This window comes from Monodelphis domestica, chromosome 1 (assembly GCF_027887165.1).
Source record: "Monodelphis domestica isolate mMonDom1 chromosome 1, mMonDom1.pri, whole genome shotgun sequence".
Lineage (NCBI taxonomy): Eukaryota > Metazoa > Chordata > Mammalia > Didelphimorphia > Didelphidae > Monodelphis > Monodelphis domestica.
Window position 1 is genome coordinate 127,691,843 of NC_077227.1, and position 8,205 is coordinate 127,700,047.

The window sequence follows — 8,205 nt, forward strand, 5'->3', positions numbered from 1 at the left end:
ACAGGTCACTTAACTTTGCCTCAGTTTCCACATCTGTAAAATGAATTGGAGAAGGAAATGGCGAACTGCTTCAGTATCTTTGCCAAGAAAATCCCAAATGGCATCTTGAAGAGTCAGGATTGAATGACAGCAACAAATTCCTAGGTCTGTTGTGAGGATAAAATTGAGAAAGTACTTGTAAAGTACTTCAAGGACCTTAAAATAATGTATAAATGTAGCCATTATGAAAAGGCACAAGTAAGGAGGGAATGAACTCTAGGAATGGGTGAAGACAGCCTTTGCACTGAAGCTAGAGGATATGCTGAATTTGGGCAACAGGTGAGGAGAAAGAAAAATCATGGAGCTAGTTCCAGATCCTGGTACATTAACCCAGTTTGTCTCCCACTTGATGGCTGGAGGAGAGCCCAGGCCTTTGGCTTGCACACTAAAGATTTTCTTGGCAAGCTTTCCACTTATCTCATAACTCCCAACTCTCCTGTCCACAGCTTCTCCCTTGGGCAGGTGGCAGGTAGATCCCTATTGGAAAGGGGGATACTTTGGGAGCAGCGCCTTTAGATTTCCTTGTGATGAAGAGGGTTACCAGGAAGAGTTCAGATCTCCCCATCCACTTCATACCAAGGATCTCCTCTGTTTCTCTTCCAAGCCCTTAGGGGAATGCTGGCTCCCAGAATACCAGACCCACCAGATTTATTTTTTAACTTCTGAGAACTTCCATTTCCTTTGGGATCTGAAGCCTCACCAACAAGCTTGGGGCAACACAGTTATTAAAAAACCTAGAGAAACTGACCTGGCCAGTTTCACCTGCCCAACAGAATTGTAAAATGCCTGGAGTTAAATGGGAAAGGGGGGAGTGGTCCATGGCTCCGTGAGGGAAAATGCATTCTTCTTCCTCCACACCAATTTACCTTGGACTATTAAGAAATACAGTGGAAAGAGTTCTGGAGTAAGAGGACTTGGGTTCAAATCCACACCTTTTATAATTACTACTTGTGGGACTTTGAGCAAGTCACTTAACTAACATGGACTATAGATACGTTTCCTCATCTTTAAAATAAGGGAGTGAAACTAGATGGGTTGTGAGGTCCCTTCCAGCACTGCATGTGGCAATAACCCTGGCTTTGGAGCCAAGAGACCTGGGTCTAAGTTCCTACCCTAACACTCTGGGACTGTGGGGAAATGACCTAATGCTTTAACCTCAGTTTCTCCAAATATCAGCCAGAACCAGGAAGACAGTTTAAATTCTATTTAATTTCTTACCTCTCCAACCCTGGGCAAGTTACTTAAATTCTTGTTGCCTCGGTTTCCTCAAATGTGAATATTAATACATAGTCTGGGCAAAGAGACTGAGTGGGAAGCGTTTTAGGCATGGAGTCAGGAAGACTCATCTTCATGAGTTCAAAGCTGAAGGTGACCCTAGACAAGTCACTTCACCCCATTTGCCTCAGTTTCCTCATCTGTAAAATTAGCTGGAGAAGGAAAAGGCAAACTCTTCCTTCTTGTATCTTTGCTGTGAAAATCCCAAATGGGATCATGAAGAATTAGACATTCCTGAAATGACTGAACAACAATACATAGTCTATTTGGATGATTTGCTGTGAGGAAAGAATCATCATATACATTTCATTTATATTACTCTGAATGATCTTGAGTTATTTAGTGCTTTCTGCTTTCTCATCATTGCAAAGCCCCTGGAGGAAACCATTATGGAATATTGATCTAGCACATCCCCTTAAAGGTGTCTAACTAGGCAAGACAAACTGGGGAGGCAGGTAAACAGCACTTTGGAAATCACCTAGTTCTGCACTCTCATCTTACATGTGAGGAAACTGAGGCCCAGAGAAGTCAGTCTTGCATAGATGTTAAGAAGCAGAGCCAGAATTTGAAGCTGGAGTCTTAGACTTGGTGTGCACTGGATTGGAATTGGAATGAAAACCTAGGATGGCTGCTCAGTATCCGTGTGAATCGAGGCAAGTGCCTTGAGCTCTTTGGTCTTCCATGTTCTCATCTGTAAAATGATGGTTCTGGGACTCCTCCATTTTACCCCTAAATCTAGAATCCCCTGCTTTCTTTTCACTGGCTGCCTAAGCACCTCCTGTTCATTTGTGGGAGGGGAACCAGCACTTACTAGGCACAGTGCCTGGCATGTAGTGAGTATATAAAATGTTTGTTGATTGACTGAAGCGGAAAATTTATAAAAACTCACAAACATGATATCTAAGAGTATTCTTGGTAGAAGAGGAGATCTGTAGGGATGACCTTCAGTTTGTCTTGGGGAAACTGGCTCTTTGAAGTTTATCTACAAAGAGCAGTTTAGACTATTGGACCTTCTCACAACAAAAACGACCAAGAAAAGTCCTGCTGTGGGGAGGGATGGATCTATTTAATTTCATTTCAAGAAAAGGAAGCAGTAGGCACAGGTAAGGGCCACAGTACATAGAGTGCCAGCCCTGGAGTCAGGAGGACCTGGGTTCAAATTTGACCTCAGATACTCCCTAGCTGGGCAAGTCACTTAACTTAGATTGCCTGGCCCTTGCTGCTCTTCTGTCTTAGGACTGATACTGAGGCAGAAGGTAAGGGTTTAAAAAACGAAGAGGAAGCAGCAGGTTTCCCTTAGTCAACTTTGGAGGACCCATTCAACCCATCTAGTAGTTTTTCAAATTAATTCACTAATGTTTAACTAGTTCACAGTTATATAGTGCTTTAAAGTGTCTTACAAAGGGCTTTCCTTACAACCCCTTGAGAGAGATGGTACAAATAGAATTATTCTCATTTTACATATGTGGATGCTAAGCCTTGGAGACATTAAATGCCTTGTCCATGGTCACAAAGTGGTGGGAGGGAGAGGTGAACCTCTGGCAGGTTTTCTGACTCCCAGAGCAGCACTCTTTCCATTAAACCTTCTAGAGTTTACAAATCTGAAGAATCTTCTTACTTCTGTCATCACTCGATCTTGACTTCTGTCTGTGCCTCTGGATGGGGAACCAGAGCACCAAGGTTCCAAGTTGGAAGCATCAGCTACTTACTACCTGGGTGACCCTGGGAGTCACCATATCTGTGAGCCTCAAGTTTTTAATTTGTAAAACGAACCAGTTGGATGGGATAATCACTTCCAGCTTGAAATGCCATTACCCTAATCGTTGCATTCCATTTCCTCTGGCCTCTGATAATGCCTTTGCTACTGACAGTCCTCCTTTGGGGGGCTCCTCTAATATTCTCTCCCTCCCTCCCCCTCCCCTCCTTCTCTCTTTTCCTCCATCCTTCCCTCCCCACTCTGTCTTTCTTTGCCTCTATCTCACCCTCTTTGTCTGTCTCTCCTTCTGTCTCCATCTCTGTCTGTGGCTCCCTCTCTGTCTCTATCTCTATCTTTCCCTCTTTGTCGCTGTCTCTATCTCTGTCTGTCTGTCTGTGTCTCTTCCTCTCTGTCTCTATCACCCTCTCAGTCTCTGTGTCTTCCTCTCTGGCTCTGTTGCTATCCCTTTGTCTCTATCTCTCTCTTTGTCTCCATCTCTTTCTCTGTGTCTCTGTCTCTATTTTTCCCTATCTCTGTCTTTCCCTCTTTGTCGCTGTCTCTATCTCTGTCTGTCTGTCTGTGTCTCTTCCTCTCTGTCTCTATCACCCTCTCAGTCTCTGTGTCTTCCTCTCTGGCTCTGTTGCTATCTCTCTGTCTCTATCTCTCTCTTTGTCTCCATCTCTTTCTCTGTGTCTCTGTCTCTATTTTTCCCTATCTCTGTCTTTCCCTCTTTGTTGCTGTCTCTATCTCTGTCTGTCTGTCTGTGTCTCTTCCTCTCTGTCTCTATCACCCTCTCAGTCTCTGTGTCTTCCTCTCTGGCTCTGTTGCTATTCCTCTGTCTCTATCTCTCTCTTTGTCTCCATCTCTTTCTCTGTGTCTTTGTCTCTGGCTCTATTTTTCCCTATCTCTGTCTTTCCCTTTCTGTTTCTGTTTCTGTCTCTCCCTCTCCCTCTATGCCTCTGTCTTTCCCTTTCCCTCTACCCCCGCTCCTCCTTCTCCTCCTTTCTCTCTCCCTCTCTTTCTCTGTCTCTTCATCTTTCCCTCTCTCTCTCCCTTTTCCTTTCTCCTTCCCTTCTTCCCTCCCTCCCATTCTCCCTTTCTCTCCTTCCCCCTTCCTTCTCGTTCTCTCCCTCCTCCCTCTTTCTCTCTTTCTCTTCTCATCTAACCTTCATCTCCCTTTCCACTTTCTGAGTAACTGGGGGGTAGACAAGGAGGAATCTAGAATCTAGACCAAGCCTCCCTCTTCTGACTATTGTGGAGGCTCTCTGATGTCATGGGGCAGGGAGAGAAGGGCTCCAAGCTGCAGAGAAGCCTCCTAAGACACCGAGCTGTGAGGCCTTTGCCTCCTTGCCTCCTTCCCCACTAAAGCTTCTACCTGCCCATGGCCTCCATACATTGATCTCAGCTCTAGGAAGTCTTCACAATAGTCACGAAATGCTCCAATTAATTAAACTGGAATTAAAACAGAGAGGAAGCCAGCTGACCAGGCTGAGAGTAGGAGGACAGAGATTAGAATTAGTGCCCAAATACTATAGTCCAGGAATCTGAGTGACCAGAGGCCCCCTCCCCTCCAAAGCTGACAGAGCTCTGGCTCTGGGGCAGAGGAACTGGGTTCAAATTCTCCAGCCTTTGCCTCCCTATATTTATTCTCTAGTCATTTCACTTTGGGCCTCGGTTTTTTTTTTTCATCTGTAAAATGAAGTGTCTGGACTAGCTGACCCTGAGGACCCTCCTAACCCCGGCTCCTACATGCCAGAAGCCAATTCTTCTTGAAGGTACAACTGAGATTTAAGCCTCAGGCTTTATTTTTCCCATCTCCTGGGCTGGAGAGTTATCTTCTTGGGTCAGAAGAGGCTATCAGCAGTCCTGGGAAGAATACTAATGATGCAAGAAACTGGTGGCACAGTGGAGTCAAGAAGACCTGAATTCAAATTCAGCCCCAGACAGAAGCTGTGTGGTCCTATGCAAATCACAGAACCCCTGTCTGCCTCAGTCTCCTTAACTGTTAAACAGGGACAATAATGATCTCTGCCTCAAAGGGTTGTTTGGAGTCTCAAATGAGAAAATATTTATAAAAAGAACTTAACACGGGACCTGGCATAGAGTAGCTATTATCTAAATGCTTCCTTCACTTCCCTTGAAGCCTCTGGAGAAATAGGGGCAGCGTCCATCCCCCTTTTAGACAGACCCCACAGCAGGAGTGAAAGGAGGGGGTGTAAAGAAAAGTCTCTGATTAAGGATCAGAATCTGTCCTTAGACAGATCACTTGGCCTCAGGGCCTTGGCATCCTCTTGTCTCAAATGAGGGGATTTGATTAAGTCAGCTCTAAGGTCCCTTCTGGAGCTAAATCTGGGATTTGTTTCCTTCCCCACCTGGTGATGCCTAACCTGACTTTTCTTGGTGGGAAATAACAGCTCTGAGGCCTAGGAGGGGACCTCTAAAGACCAGGCATTTCTGCGACACTTCTTTTTTTTTTTTTAAACCCTTCCCTTCCCTCTTAGAATCAATGCTGTGTGTTGGTTCTAAGGCAGAAGAGCAGCAAGGGCTGGGCAATGGGGGTCAAGTGACTTGCCCAGAGTCTTACAGCAAGGAAGTGTCAAGTCATATTTGAAACTAGGACCATCTGTCTCTAAGCCTGGCTCTCAATCCACTTAGTATCCTCCCTCTTAGTCTTAGTCTTAGCTCCCTCTGTGACTCACTTCTACAAATTTCAGGCAATACTTGTCTTTTTAGTTCTAAGCTCCAGGTGGCGCTTTAGACTGTGTGGATGTAGCCCAAGGACACCAAGTTTTGTTTTGTTTTGAATCATAGCAGCTAAGGCAGCCCCTAACTTGAAGGGTGGCTATGAGGCTTAAAGGAGATAATGTTGGGAAAGCACTTAGCACAATGCCTGGCACACTGGCACATAGAAAGCACTTAATATATGTTTCCTCCCTCCCTCCCTCCCTCCCTCCCTTCCTTCCTTCCTTCCTTCCTTCCTTCCTTCCTTCCTTCCTTCCTTCCTTCCTTCCTTCCTTCCTTCCTTCCTTCCTTCCTTCCTTCCTTCCTTCCTTCCTTCCTTCCTTCCTTCCTTCCTTCCTTCCTTCCTTCCTTCCTTCCTTCCTTCCTTCCTTCCTTCCTCCCTCCCTCCCTCCCTCCCTCCCTTCCTTCCTTCCTTCCTTCCTTCCTTCCTTCCTTCCTTCCTTCTTCTCAGAACATCTCACAATTCTTATTTCAAAGTAGGAAAAACTAAATGGCAAGAGAAAAACTACTTTAAGGTGTTTTGACTGAGAATATAACCTAATGAATCAGGAGTCTTTGTCTTGCCTGGAGGGATGATAGATAATTTATAAATCAAAGAATTTAGATGTAGAAGGAATTTAGAGAACATCTAGCCTAACTAGTTCAACTCTCCCATTTTACAGATGAAGAATTGAGACCCAGACAGGTGAAATGATTTGTCCAAGATCCCACAGGTATTAAGTCCCTGTCCAGTTTCCAAATATGTTGCGTCCTGCCACCTAGTGGTAAAACTGGATACCGAAGGCTACATAATGCTATTCACCAGCATGGAGTGTGAGGGCTACAAGATGTGACAAAACTCCTTAGTGTCCCAAAGCAGGTGGGAAAATATTTAATGAAATAAATATAAAAGAAAATAAAACAGATAAATTTACATTTAAATCTACGTCAGCATACACCCTCAGGGAACCTTTGGAATGATTTAGTGGCCCCTATAGTGGCCCCCATTTCTACTTGAGTTTGACACTACTACTGTGGGCAGCAAAGTGGCATAGAAGACAGAGTGGTGATCCTGGGATTAGAGAGACTCATCTTCCTGAGTTATTATCTGGTCTCAGACACTTACTAGCTGTGTGTTTCTTTATCTGTCAAATGAGCTGGAGAAGGATATGGCAAGCTACTCTAGTATCTTTGTCAAGAAAACCCATTGAACAACAATAGCCACTATTGTACAGATCTTTTTTTCTAGTGCTCTTTCATTTCCCTAAAAACCTTCCGGCACCAACTTCATAGATCATTAAATTTTAGTGTTGTAAAGGTCCTTAGAAATCATCTAATCCAACTGCCTCATTTTTCAATTTTGAATAGACCAATTTATATAATGCAGTAACTTCATTCCATTGTCCTTAGTCCATAATGCTTGGCATCCCCATGGCTTTCCCTATCAACTGGTCAATTTCTCAGCGGTAGGTGGCCAGCTTGATAACTCAAAGGAGACGAGGTCATTTGTTTCTTTTTAAAATAAATTTTCATTGGTAGTCTTGTTTTTATATCAGACTACCATGTTTTCATTACTATACTTTTATTCCATTTCTAAGTGTCTCCCTGATAGTTATCCCTCATAACAAAGAATAAAAAAGTGGGGAAAATGAACCAGCAAAACTAAACCAGATTTTAAATAAGTCTGATATATGTGGTGTTCCATACTCTAAAGCTCTCCCTTCTCCCACACCTTCTTATGTTTGTTTTTTTAAATCAAGCTCAGTCATTATAATTTTGCAGCATTCTTCAATCCATTTGTTGCTGTTCTTTTCATTTACACTGTTAAAGAGGCTTTGTATGTTCTTACCTTGACTTGCATCAGTTCATCTATATCTTTCCCACACTTCTCTGTATTCATTGATTCTCATAGCCCAGCAATATTATCAATTCCCCAAAAGATGTATAATAGATATGAATTTAGGAATTGTTCTACATATATACTAGCACTCTCCATAATACTTCCTCTTATTTTTCACTATTTAGCCCCTGCTGTGGCAGGGAAGCATAGTTCTTGTAACTATATATTCTGGATTTTGAGACATAGACTTAATTTTGAATATCTTACCCCACTGGGCACCATTCATCAACACATGTAGTGTTTTGTGATTTTCTTGATGTGGGAAGTTCTTCCACCAATGTGAATTGCATTCTTTTTAAAGCTTATAGCTTTAGAAAGTTGTTTGATGGTCAGAGAGGCTGAGAGACAGTTTGGTAAGGTGGAAAGAGCATTGAAGGACCTGGGTCCAAATTGTGGTTCTGCTCTTTACTACCTATGTGACCTTGGACAAACTACTTCAACTTTATGGATTTTGATTTCCCTTTTAGCTCTGATTCTGTGTGAGAAAGGTTGAGTTATTTGTCTGTAGCTACAAAGTCTGTAAGTAGTGGGATTTAAACCTAGATCTTCCTAATTCCAAGTAAAAGAAAATATA